Genomic DNA, 12,537 nt, shown 5'->3' on the forward strand with positions numbered 1-12,537 from the left:
GACCCACCAATAGGAGAATAATTATAGTTTGCAGAGTTTCTCCCCAAGGAGCAATGTGTCAGAGCCCATATCAGGCCCCTCATCCCAGAGGTCCTGTACTGAGTAGAAGAGTCCCCAGAATATTTGGTTTTGAAGACCAGTGAGGCTTACTTTTGGGGTACACAGGGAGTGGAGGGAAACAGAGACTCCACTTTTAAAGGGCACACATAAAATCTCACACTCCAGGACCCATGGCAGAAAGAGTAATTTGAAATGTGTGAGTCAAACCCACCTCCTGATCTTGGAGAGTCTCCCAGAGATAGAAGAAGCAACTGGAGCTCATCTTGGCATATACACACTGGCAGCACCCATTTCTGGAACTTGTACTACCACGTGGTTGCCATTTTGAAATCTTCCCACTAGCTTATTAGGACCAGGAATCGGCCCTGATCACCATACGTTAGGCATGAGTACTGAACACCTCAAACCAAGCAAACAGCCAGGTAGGGGCAGCAGGCTGCCTTAAGACCCCCTGAATGCACAGCTGCTGTGGATATGACCCTGTTCTACCAGAGACTACAGGACACATCTTCTCCCACCACTGACCAGGTACCAGCTGCAGGACTCCCTGAGCTACCAGTGAGTCAGCTCTAGCCTCAGGACCAGCCTCACTCAACAGTAGTCAGGCAACAGCACCAGGATCCCCAGGACCCCAGCCCCCACCAGCAGACTAACAAACCAATGCTGTGACACCCTCAGGGCCCTGCAGCCAGAGACTCTGAGACCCATCTTTGCCTGCCAAGGACCATCTTTTTCTGCCAGAGGACCAGCATGTGCTTCAGGATCAGCCACTAAAAACTGGTGGGTAAGCATAAGCCCCAGGACCACATGGGCCTCACCCATGTCCACCAGCAGGGGTACACAAAACCCAGGACCACCTCAGTCATGCAGGCTGTTGTAGCAGGATTCAGCCCACTGACCAGCAAGCCTGCACCACCTTGAGCCCTTCAGCCAGCTTCCCTGTGATGCAGCCCCACCAGCCAGGGAGCTGACACCACATTTGTGACACTTATTGCCCTGAGCCAGCAACCCCACTATACAGGTCTCCCCACCAGTGAGCCTGCACTAGCCCTGGGACCACTTGGACCCTGACCCTGACTAAAAGCCAGGTTACACTAGCTGCAGGACCACCAGGTCCCCAGCCACACCCATTATCAGAACAACAACAGATATGAGACACCTCAGGCTCCTCAGGCAGCCAATCGAAGACCCATCCCCAAACACCAGCAGGCTGATGCTAGATCCAGGAGCAACAGCCCTGAAATGACCCACCACAGAACAGAGTTCTGCCCACCAGTAACCAGCACTAGCCCAGGATTGCCTGGGTTTCTGCAACATGCTGCCTTGTTAACCACACAACTATCTGCAATTGGCATCCATGGCACAAGTTAGGACCTGGCAACCAACCAGACCAGGAGCCAGCCACATCTAGCAGACTACCAACCGTAGTTAACCCACCACAACAGAAGAACCCACACAGCCCACATACGGGGCACCCTATGTTCTGGTGAACAGAGGGGAGTGTGCTGCTGAGATACATAAGACTTTTCCTAGAAAAGGTCATTTCTCCAATGTCAGGACACATAAACAACCTACCAGATATACAGAACTAAAAAGAGCAAATTAGGTAAAATTAGGTGACAGAGGAACTAGTTCCAAATGAAGGAACAATAGAAAACCCTAGAAAACTAAGTAAAGTAGAGATAGAAAATCAACCCAATAATGCATTCAAGGTAATGATTGTAAATATTATCAAAGAACTGGCAAAATAAGAAGTTTAACAAAGAGTCAGATGATATAGAGAAGAACTAAATAGAGATAAATAATACAGTAACTGAACTGAAAATATACTATAAGGAATCAACTGCAGATTAAATGATGCAGAGGAATAGATCAGAAATCTGGAAGACAGATTAGTGCAAATCCCTGATTCTGAACAGAAAAAAGAAAAAGAAATGAGGACAGTTTGAGACTTCTGGCACAACATCAAGCATACTAATATTCACATTAGAGGGGTCCCAGAGGAGAAGAGAGTGAGAAAGGGGTAAAGAACATGTTTGAAGACATAAGAGCTGAAAACTTTCCTAATCTGGGAAATAAAACAAATATTGAGGTCCAAGAAGAGCAGAGAGTCCCAAACAGGATTATCCAAAAGAAAACCACACCCAAACATGATGTAATTAAAATGGCAAAAGTTAAAGAATAAGAAAGAATATTAAAAGCAACAAGGGAAAAGCAACAAATAACATGCAAGGCAACTCCCAGGAGACCATCAATTTCTTTTCAGCAGAAACTCTGCAGGCCAGAAGGAAGTGACACAACATATTAAAGGTGATGAAAAGGAAAAACGTAAAACCAAGAATAATCTACCCAGCAAAGCTCTCATTCACTTTTGATGGAGAGATCAAAAGTTTTACAGACAGCAAATGAATTCAGCACCAACAAACCAGCTTTACAAGAAATATTATAGGGACTTATTTAAGTTAAGATGCAAAGGCCATAACTAGATAATGAAAAATAGGAAAAGAAAAAGTCATTGGTAAAGGCAAATATACAGTAAATGTAGCAAATAAACCACATACAAAGTTCATAGAAACGTTAAAACAAAAATAGTGAAATCATCATCTCTATCTGCAATCAGTAGTTAAGGGATATATAAAAGCAAAATATTTGCATAAGATGTCAAAAACAGTAACTGTAGGGGGAGAGGAGTTAAATGCAGGGTTGTTAAAATGAGTTTGGAATTAAGAAATCAGCAATTTATATACTATAATATATTTAATAACCTAAGTATTATAAACATATAAAAACCTCATGATAATTGAAAAAAATCTCATATATATATATACATATATATATATATCACATATAAAAAAGAACAGAATCCAAACAAAACATTAAAATACTCATCAAATCACAAGGGAAGAGAACAAAAGAAAAGAGCAAATCTAACAACAAAAAAACCCAAAAGCAATTAACAAAATGATAATAAGTCCATACCTATTAATAATTATTTTAAATGTAAATGAATTAAATGCTCCAACCAAATGAAAATGAGTGGCTGAATGGATATAAAAACAAGACCCATATTTATGTTGCCTACAAAATACTCACTAAGGTTCTAAAGACATGCATAGGCTGAAAGTGAGGAGATGGAAAAATGTTTTCCATGAAAATGGAAATTTAAAAAAAGCCTAGGTAGTAATAAATATATCAATCAAAAATAGAGGTTAAAACAAGTATTCTTGAGACAAGGAAGAATATTACATAATGATCAAGTCATCAGTTTAATAAGAAGGTATGACAAGTGTAAATATATATGCACCAACACTGGAGTGCTTAAATATATAAATCAAATATTAACAGACATAAAAGGGGAAGTTGACAGTAACACAATGAAAGTATGGGACTTTAACACTTCACTTAAATTAATGGACAGATCATTCAGACAGAAAATCAATAAAAATCACTGGCCTTAAATGACACAGTAGACCAAGTAAACTTAATAGATACATATAAAAGAGTCAATGCAAAGGCAGCCGAATACACAATCATTTCAAGTGCAAATGAAACATTCTCCGAGATAGATCACAAGCAAAATCACAAAGCATGTCTCAGTAAATTAAAAAATATATATATATGAAATCATATCAAGCATTTTCTTTTTGACCACAATGCCATGAGTTAGAAATCAACTATAATTTCACTTCGCTGTACAGTAGAAACTAAAATAACATTGTAAAACAACTATAACCCAAGTAAGAAAATAAAATAATGAAAGTCACACAAAAAAGGAATGAACTACAATAAGAAAACTGCAAACAAATACATAAATAAACACTTGGAAGCTAAACAACCAATGGATAACTGAAGAAATCAATGAAGAAATCTGGAGACAAATGAAAACAAAAACACAATATAAAATCTATGAGAAAGTTTATAGTGAAAAAATCCTAAATCAGGAAACAAGAAAAATCTCATATTAACAACCTAAATGTACAGCTAAAGGAACTAGAAAAAGAAGAACAAACAAAACCAAAATTTAGTCAGATAAAGAAATCACAAAGATAAAAAAAAGCAAAATGAATAGAGACTTAAAAATACAATAGAAAAGATAAAGAGCTGGCTCTTTGAAAAGATAAAATTGATAAACCTCTAGCCAGACTCACCAAGAAAAGGAGAGTGGGCACAAATAAATAATATCATAAACAAAAAAGAGGAAGTTACAACAAAAACCTCTGAAATGCAAAGGATCATAATAAACTACTACAAACAACCATACACCAATAAAATGTAAAACCTAGTAGAAATGGACAGATTCCTAAAATCTGTGCTCTCCCAAGACTGATTCAGGAAGAAATAGAAAATATAAACAGACCAATTATCAGTAATGGAATTGAATCAGTAATAAAAGAACTCTCAACATACAAAATTCCAGGACCAGATAGCCCATAGGTGAATTCCACAAAACATTTAGAGAAGAGTTGACACATATCGTTCTCAAACTATTCCAAAATAATTGCAGAGGAAGAATTGCAGGACTCAGTTTATGAGGCCAGCATCACCCTGTCACCAAACCCAGACCAAGATATCACACAAAAAAGAAAATTACAGTCTAATATTACTGATGAACATACATGCAAAAATCCTTAAAAATATTGGCAAACCAAATTCAACAATATATTAAAAGGGATGTACACCTTGATCAAGTGGGATTTATCCCAAGAATGGAAGGATGGTTCAATATCTACAAATCAGTGAATGTGATACACAACATTATCACATGCAGACTAAACAACATGCTACTACAAAACCAATGGGTCAATGATGAAATCAAAGAAGAAATCAGAAAATACCTTGAGACAAATGAAAATGAAAACACAACTTTCTGAAATATCTGGATTGCAGGAAAGCAATGCAGTCTTCCTCAAGAAACAAGAAAAATCTCAAATAAACAACATAACCTACCACATAAAATAATTATTAAAACAACAACAACAAACAAAACCCAAACTCAGCAGAAGTTAGTAAATAAAGAACACAGAGGAAATAAATAAAATAAAATTCAAAAAAAATTAAAAAGGATCAATAAAACCAAGAACTAGTTTTTTGAAAAGATAAAATCAAAAATCCACTGTCCAGGCTTACCAAGAGGAAAAAATAGAAGACCCAAATAAACAAAGTAAGAAATGAAAGAGGAGAAATAACAACTGATACAACAGAAATACAAAAGAGAGAGAGAATTTTATGAACAGTCATATGCCAACAATTAGGTTAACCTAGAAGGAAATGGACAAATATCTAAAAAAAAAAAAAAAAAAACAGCCTGCTGATGCTGAGTCAAGAACCAGACAATTTGAACAGACTGACCCCTAGAAGTGAAATATAATCTGTAATTTAAAAACTACCTGCAAACAAAAGTCCAGGACTGGATGGCTTCACTGGGGAGTTCTACCCAACATATAATGAAGAAATTTTACCTATACTTCACAAACTGTTCCAAAAAATTGAAGCAAGGGAAAGCTTCCAAATTCATTCTACAAAACCATGGTTACCCTTATACCAAAACCAGAGAAAGACACAACAAAAACAAATAAACAAACTAACAAAAAACCTTTACAGGTCAATATATTTGATGAATATAGATGCAAAAATCCTCAGAAGTCAAGATGGTGGAGGAGTAGGAGGACGTGGAGTTCATCTCTCCACACAAATGCATCAAAAATACATCTACAAATGGAACAATTTACACAGAGCACTGGCTGAACACTAGCAGAGGACCTCGGACACCTAAAAGGACAAGAAAGATCCCCGCCTAACCAGGTAGGATGAAAGAAAGAAGGGAAAAGGAAGAGGAGAGGAAGTGGTACAGGACCTGAGCCCCTGGGGGATGGAGCTGAAGGAGAGGAGAACTTCCTGCATCTGGGGAACCCATCTCACTGGTGAGGAGATCAGTTGGAACAGAAGGGGAGCTTTGGAGCATATCGGAGGAGAGCACAGCAATTGGTCTGTGGCTGGCAGGACAGAGTGAGACCTACACACATCGTGCATGCCACAGCCCTGCATGCTCTGGCCTGAGACTTGTGTCCACTGGTGTAGTTGTGGTCCAGGTGCTGGAATATGTGGTTTGGAGAGCAAACCTGGGGAGAGGACTGCTGTTGGCTGGGAGGAGACAGCCTGAGGCAATGTAAGTGAGAAAATCCACAACCACAAATTCTTGTGGAGGAAACCCAGATTGCCATAGAAATGAAGCACAATTCTTGAGTGACATGCAAGGCATGTGACCACCATTGCAGCCTCTCTCCTTATGCACTGGGTCCTGCTTCCCAAGCCACTAAGGAGGGCCCCTGCCAGGGCTGACTCTCTAGTACCCTTGGCCACCTGTTCCTCCTTATACCATTACCACCAGTGATGGCTCTCTTCACCCCATGGCCAGGCAATAGGAAGTGTCCCTGCCTTGGAGGGCTCTCTCATATGCCCTTGCCTATGGCCAAGCACTAGGAAGGGCCCACACAGGGGCCAGATCTCTCATGCCAGCTGGCTCCCCATGTGCCCCATCACAACTGGGCCTGACTCCCTCACTCCAATGGCCAGGTACAGAGGGGCCCACATTGAGGCAAGCTCTCTCACACCTGCAGCCACTGGCTACACCACATGCCCTGTTGTCTCTGGGCCTGGCTCTCCTGCACCTGCTGCTGAGCACAATGAAGTCCCCCTGCTGGGGACTGGTTTTCTTGTGTTTGTGGCCACCAGCTACCCCAAACACCCCATCCCCACTGGGGTTCCTGTGACCCTGACCACCACCACCTCCATGCCCCCCCTCACCAGGGTGGACTCGTGTGCTCTGGCAGAGCTTCAGGAGCAGAACCCTGTGGGTGGCCCACAAGCAGAGGTGGGCTGAAGCCACAACTGAGACCCAGGGACAATGTGACTAGGGAAGAAAAGCTGAAATCTGTCCTCACAGCTGTGCAAACCATGAATTGGCACCCCCACGACTAGCCTTGTAAACTCAGCACCTACAGAACATTTGAACAGACAACAAGTGCTCCTGAAGCCAAGATGGCCCTAGCTCTAACAGCTGTAGACTTTGAGAGCACATACACATGGGTGTTGGGCAAGGCTAGAGTTGGTGCTGGCCCCATAGCACCCACAGTGGGTCCAGATCAATGATTACTACAATCCTGGAAGCTGACTTCAGTGGATCTATGCTGGTGGCCTGGTGAAAATAATGTCTGGAGGTACCAGGGCTAATTGTCAGTGTACTGACAGTTAAGGTGGGGCTGAGAGCAGTGCCAACAACAGTGTAATCTGAGAGCTCACACAACAGGTGAAAGGTGATACAAAAGAGCACACCCACAGGTGTACAGCTCCAGAGGAGGAATACTCAGTTGCTTCTCTCCCAGTGGGAGTGCTCCAATCCCACCTACTTCGCACCACAGATCATAAACACAGCTAAGAAACAGATCTGGGGGTCTCTACTCCAACAGCTAGGGAGCAGAACACTCCTCTGATAGGGCAGTGATAATCACAGAGCAAAGGGAGGGCCTCGCTCAGTATCTGGTGCAGGCTCTGGTTACGACAACATCAGTCAAACCTCCTATAAAGGGGTAACGGCCAGCATACACTGAGGAAAGAGGTGGCAGAAATCTATACTAAAAACAACCCTCACACCAAAAAATATTAAACCCACACAGGCTACAAAGGGATGTTCCCACATAAAATAACCCTCAAAGACAAACTGAGGGTCTGGCATCAAACAGAAGAACCCTGAGAGCATTTAACCTTGAAGACCAGCAGAGACTGAGTTCAGGATTTCCACAGGGCTAAAGGAAACAGAGGCTCCACTCTTACAGGGTGCAAAGAAGTTCTCAGGTGTACTGAGACCCAGCACAAAACAGTACCTCAATAGGAACTTGGGCTACACCTACCTAGTGGTATTAGAAGGTCTCCTAGGGAGGCAAAGTTTGCCCTTAGGGTGAGGACAGGGACACTGGTAGCAGAAGCCCCAGGGAATATTAATCAGAGTGAATTTTCTCAGAGGTCCACATTTTGGCACCAAAAACTGGTCCCACCAAACAACCTGTAAGATCCAGAGATGGAAAGTCTCAGGCCAAACAACCACCAAGATAGGAACACAGCCCCACCTATCAGAAGACAAGCTGCTAAAGATGTACCAAGCACACAGCCACCTCAAAACACAACCTTTGACACGACCCTGCCCATCAGAGGGACAAGACCCAGCTCCACCTCTAAGAAGGCAGGCACCAGTCCCTGGACCAACCTCACAAACCAGCAGGCAAACACAAGAAGCAAGAGGAATTACCATTCTGCAGCCTGTGGAAAGGAGACCACACACACAGAAAGATAAAAAAGAGACAAGAGAGAAATATGTTGTAAATGAAGGAAGAAGGTAAAAACTTCTAAATGAAAAATGAGATAGGCAATCTACTTGAAAAATAATTCAGAGTAATGATAGTAAAGATGATCTGATCCAAAATCTCGTAGAAAAAAAAAAGGAGGCGCAAATTGAGAAGATACAAGAAATGTTTAAAAAGGAGCTAAAAGATTTGAAGAACAAACAGAAATGAACAATACAATAACTGAAATGAAAAATACACTAGAAGGAATCAATAGCAGAATAACTGAGGCAGAAGGAAGAATAAGTGAGCTGGAAGACAGACTGGTGAAAATCACTGCCACAGAAAAGAATAAAACAAAAAAATGAGAAGAAATGGAAAAAGTCTCAACAGCATCTGGGACAACACTAAATGCACCAACATTGGCATTATAGGGTTTCAGGAGGAAAAGAGAAAAAAGAAGGGCCTGAGAAAATATTTGAAGATATTATAGTAAAAACTTCCCTAAAATGAGAAAGGAAATTCTCACACAAGTGCCAGAAGTACAGAGAATTCCATACATGATGAACCTGAGGAGGAACATGCTGAGAAACATATTAACAAAACTGACAAAAATTAAAGACAAAGAAAAATATTAAAAGCAACAAGGTAGGCTTTCGGGAATATGGCGGAAGAGTAAGATGTGGAGATCACCTTCCCCCCCACAGATACACCAGAAATACATCTACACGTGGAACAACTCCTACAGAACGCCTACTGAATGCTGGCAGAAGACCTCAGACATTCCAAAAGGCAAGAAACCCCCCATGTGCCTGGGTAAGGCAAAAGAAAAAAGAATAAACAGAGACAAAAGGATAGGGATGGGACCGGCACCAGTGGGAGGGAACTGTGAAGGAGGAAAGGCTTCCACACACTAGAAGGCCCCTTCGCAGGCAGAGACTGGGGATGGTGGAAGGGGAAAGCTTCAGAGCCTCTGAGGAGATCACAGTAACAGGGGTTCGGGGGGCAAAGCGAAGAGATTCCCGCACAGAGGATTGGTGCCGACCTGCACTCAACAGCCCGAGAGGCTTGTCTGCCCTCCCACCTGGGCGGGCAGGGCTGGGAGCTGAGGCTCAGGCTTCGGTCGGAGGCAGGGAGAGGACTGGGTTTGGCGGCATGAACACAGCCTGCAGGGCGTTAGTGCACCACGGATGGCCAGGAGGGAGTTTGGGGAAAAGTCTGGACCTGCCGAAGAGGCAAGAGACTTTTTCTTCCCTCTTTGTTTCCTGGTGCGCGAGGAGAGGAGATTAAGAACGCTGCTTAAAGGAGCTCCAGAGACAGCCGTGAGCCGAGGCTAAAAGCGCGGATCCCAGAGAAAGGCATGAGATGCTAAGGCTGCTGCTGCCACCACTAGGAAGCCTGTGTGCGAGCACAGGTCACTATCCACACCCCCCTTCCGGAGAGCCAGTGCAGCCCGCCACTGCCAGGGTCCCGGCAACCAGGGGCAACTCCCCCGGGAGAACACACAACGACCTCAGGTTGGTGCAACGTCATGCTGGCCTCTGCTTTCGCAGGCTTGCCCCACACTCTGTGCCCCTCCCTCCACCCGGCCTGAGTGAGCCAGAGCCCCAGAATCAGCGGCTCCTTTAACCCCGTCCTGTCTCAGCAAAGAACAGACGCCCTCCAGTGACCTACACGCAGAGGCGGGGCCAAATACAAAGCTGAGCCACTGGGAGCTGTGAGAACAAAGAAGAGAAAGGGAAATCTCTCCCAGCAGCCTAAGAAGCAGTGGATTAAATCTCCACAATCAATTTGATGTACCCTGCATTTGTGGAATACATGCATAGACAACGAATCATCCCAAATTAAGGAGGTGGACTTTGAGAGCAAGATTTATGATTTTTTCCCCTTTTCCTTTTTTTTGTGAGTGTGTATGTTTATGATTCTGTATGAGATTTTGTCTGTATAGCTTTGCTTCCACCATTTCTCTGAGGGTTTTATACGTCCATTTTTTTGTTTTGTTTTTTCGTTTTTTTTTAAATTTTTTTTCTTAATAATTGCTTTTCATTTTAATAACTTTATTTTATTTTACTTTATCTTCATTCTTTCTTTCCTTCTTTCCCTCCTTTAGACAATGAACCATCCAAAATTGAGGAGGTGAACTTTGAGAGCAAGATTTATGAATTTTTCCCCTTTTCCTCTTTTTGTGAGTGTATATGTGTATACTTCTATGTGAGATTTTGTCTGTATAGTTTTGCTTCCACCATTTGTCCTAGGGCTCTATCTGTCCTTTTTTTTTCTCTTAATAATTATTTTTTTATTTTAATAACTTTATTATATTTTATCTTACTTTATTTTATTTTACTTTATCTTCTTTCCTTTTCTCCTTCCTTCCCTCCTTCCTTCCTTCCTTCCTTCCTCACTACCTCCCTCGCTCCTTTCCTCCCTCCTTTCTTTCTTTCAACTTCTACTAATTCTTTCTTTCTACTTTTTCTCCCTTTTATTCTGAGCCATGTGGATGAAAGGCTCTTGGTGCTGCAGCCAGGAGTCAGTGCTGTGTCTCTGATGTGGGAGAGACACCTTCAGGACACTGGTCCACAAGAGACCTTCCAGCTCTACATTATATCAATGGCAAAAATCATCCAGAGATCTCCATCTCAACACCAACACCCAGATTCACTCAACGACCAGCAAGCTACAGTGCTGGACACCCTATGCCAAACAACTGGCAAAACAGGAACACAACCCCACCCATTAGCAGAGAGGCTGCCTAAAATCATAATAAGGCCACAGACACCCCTAAACACACCAGCAGACGTGGATATGCCCCAAAGAAATACAAGATCCAACCTCATCCACCAGAACACAGGCACTAGTCCCCTCCACCAGGAAGCCTACACAACACACTGAACCAACATTAGCCACTGGGGACAGACACTAAAAACAGCGGGAACTACGAACCTGCAGCCTGCAAAAAGGAGACCCAAAACACAGTAAGATAAGCAAAATGAGAAGACAGAAAAACACACAGCAGATGAAGGAGCAAGATAAACACCCACCAGACCTAACAAATGAAGAGGAAATAGGCAGTGTACCTGAAAAAGAATTCAGAATAATGACAGTAAAGATGATCCAAAATCTTGGAAATAGAATGGACAAAATGCAAGAAACATTTAACAAGGAGCTAGAAGAACTAAAGATGAAACAAACGATGATGAACAACTCAATAAATGAAACGAAAAATTCTCTAGATGGGATCAACAGCAGAATAACTGAGGCAGAAGAATGGATAAGTGACCTGGAAGATAAAATAGTGGAAATAACTACTGCAGAGCAGAATAAAGAAAAAAGAATGAAAAGAACTGAGGGCAGACTCAGAGACTTCAGGGACAACATTAAACGCACCAACATTCGAATTATAGGGGTTCCAGAAAAAGAAGAGAAAAAGAAAGGGACTGAGAAAATATTTGAAGAGATGATAGTAGAAAACTTGCTTAATATGGGAAAGGAAAGAGTTAATCAAGTTCAGGAAGCACAGAGAGTCCCATACAGGATAAATCCAAGGAGAAATACGCCAAGACACATATTAACCAAACTGTCAAAAATTAAATACAAAGAAAACATATTAAAAGCAGCAAGGGAAAAACAACTAATAACACACAAGGGAATCCCCATAAGGTTAATATCTGATCTTTCAGCAGAAACTCTGCAAGCCAGAAGGGACTGGCAGAACATAATTAAAGTGATGAAGGAGAAGCATTTACAACCAAGATTACTCTACCCAGCAAGGATCTCATTCAGATTTGATGGAGAAATTAAAACCTTTACAGAAAAGCAAAAGCTGAGAGAGTTCAGCACCACCAAACCAGCTTTACAACAACTGCTAAAGGATCTTCTCTAGGCAAGGAACACAAGAGAAGGAAAAGACCTACAATAATGAACTGAAAACAATTAAGAAAATGGGAATAGGAACATACATATCGATAATTACCTTAAATGTAAGTGGATTAACTTCTCCAACCAAAAGACACAGATTGGCTGAATGGATACAAAAAAAAGATCCATGTATTTGCTGTTTGCAAGAGACCCACTTCTGACATAGACACACATACAGACTGAAAGTAAGGGGATGGAAAAAGATATTCCATGCAAATGGAAACCA

The sequence above is a fragment of the Monodon monoceros genome, unplaced genomic scaffold (assembly GCF_005190385.1).
Source record: "Monodon monoceros isolate NGI ecotype Baffin Bay Population unplaced genomic scaffold, NGI_Narwhal_1 Super_Scaffold_19, whole genome shotgun sequence".
In the NCBI taxonomy this organism is placed as follows: Eukaryota; Metazoa; Chordata; class Mammalia; order Artiodactyla; family Monodontidae; genus Monodon; species Monodon monoceros.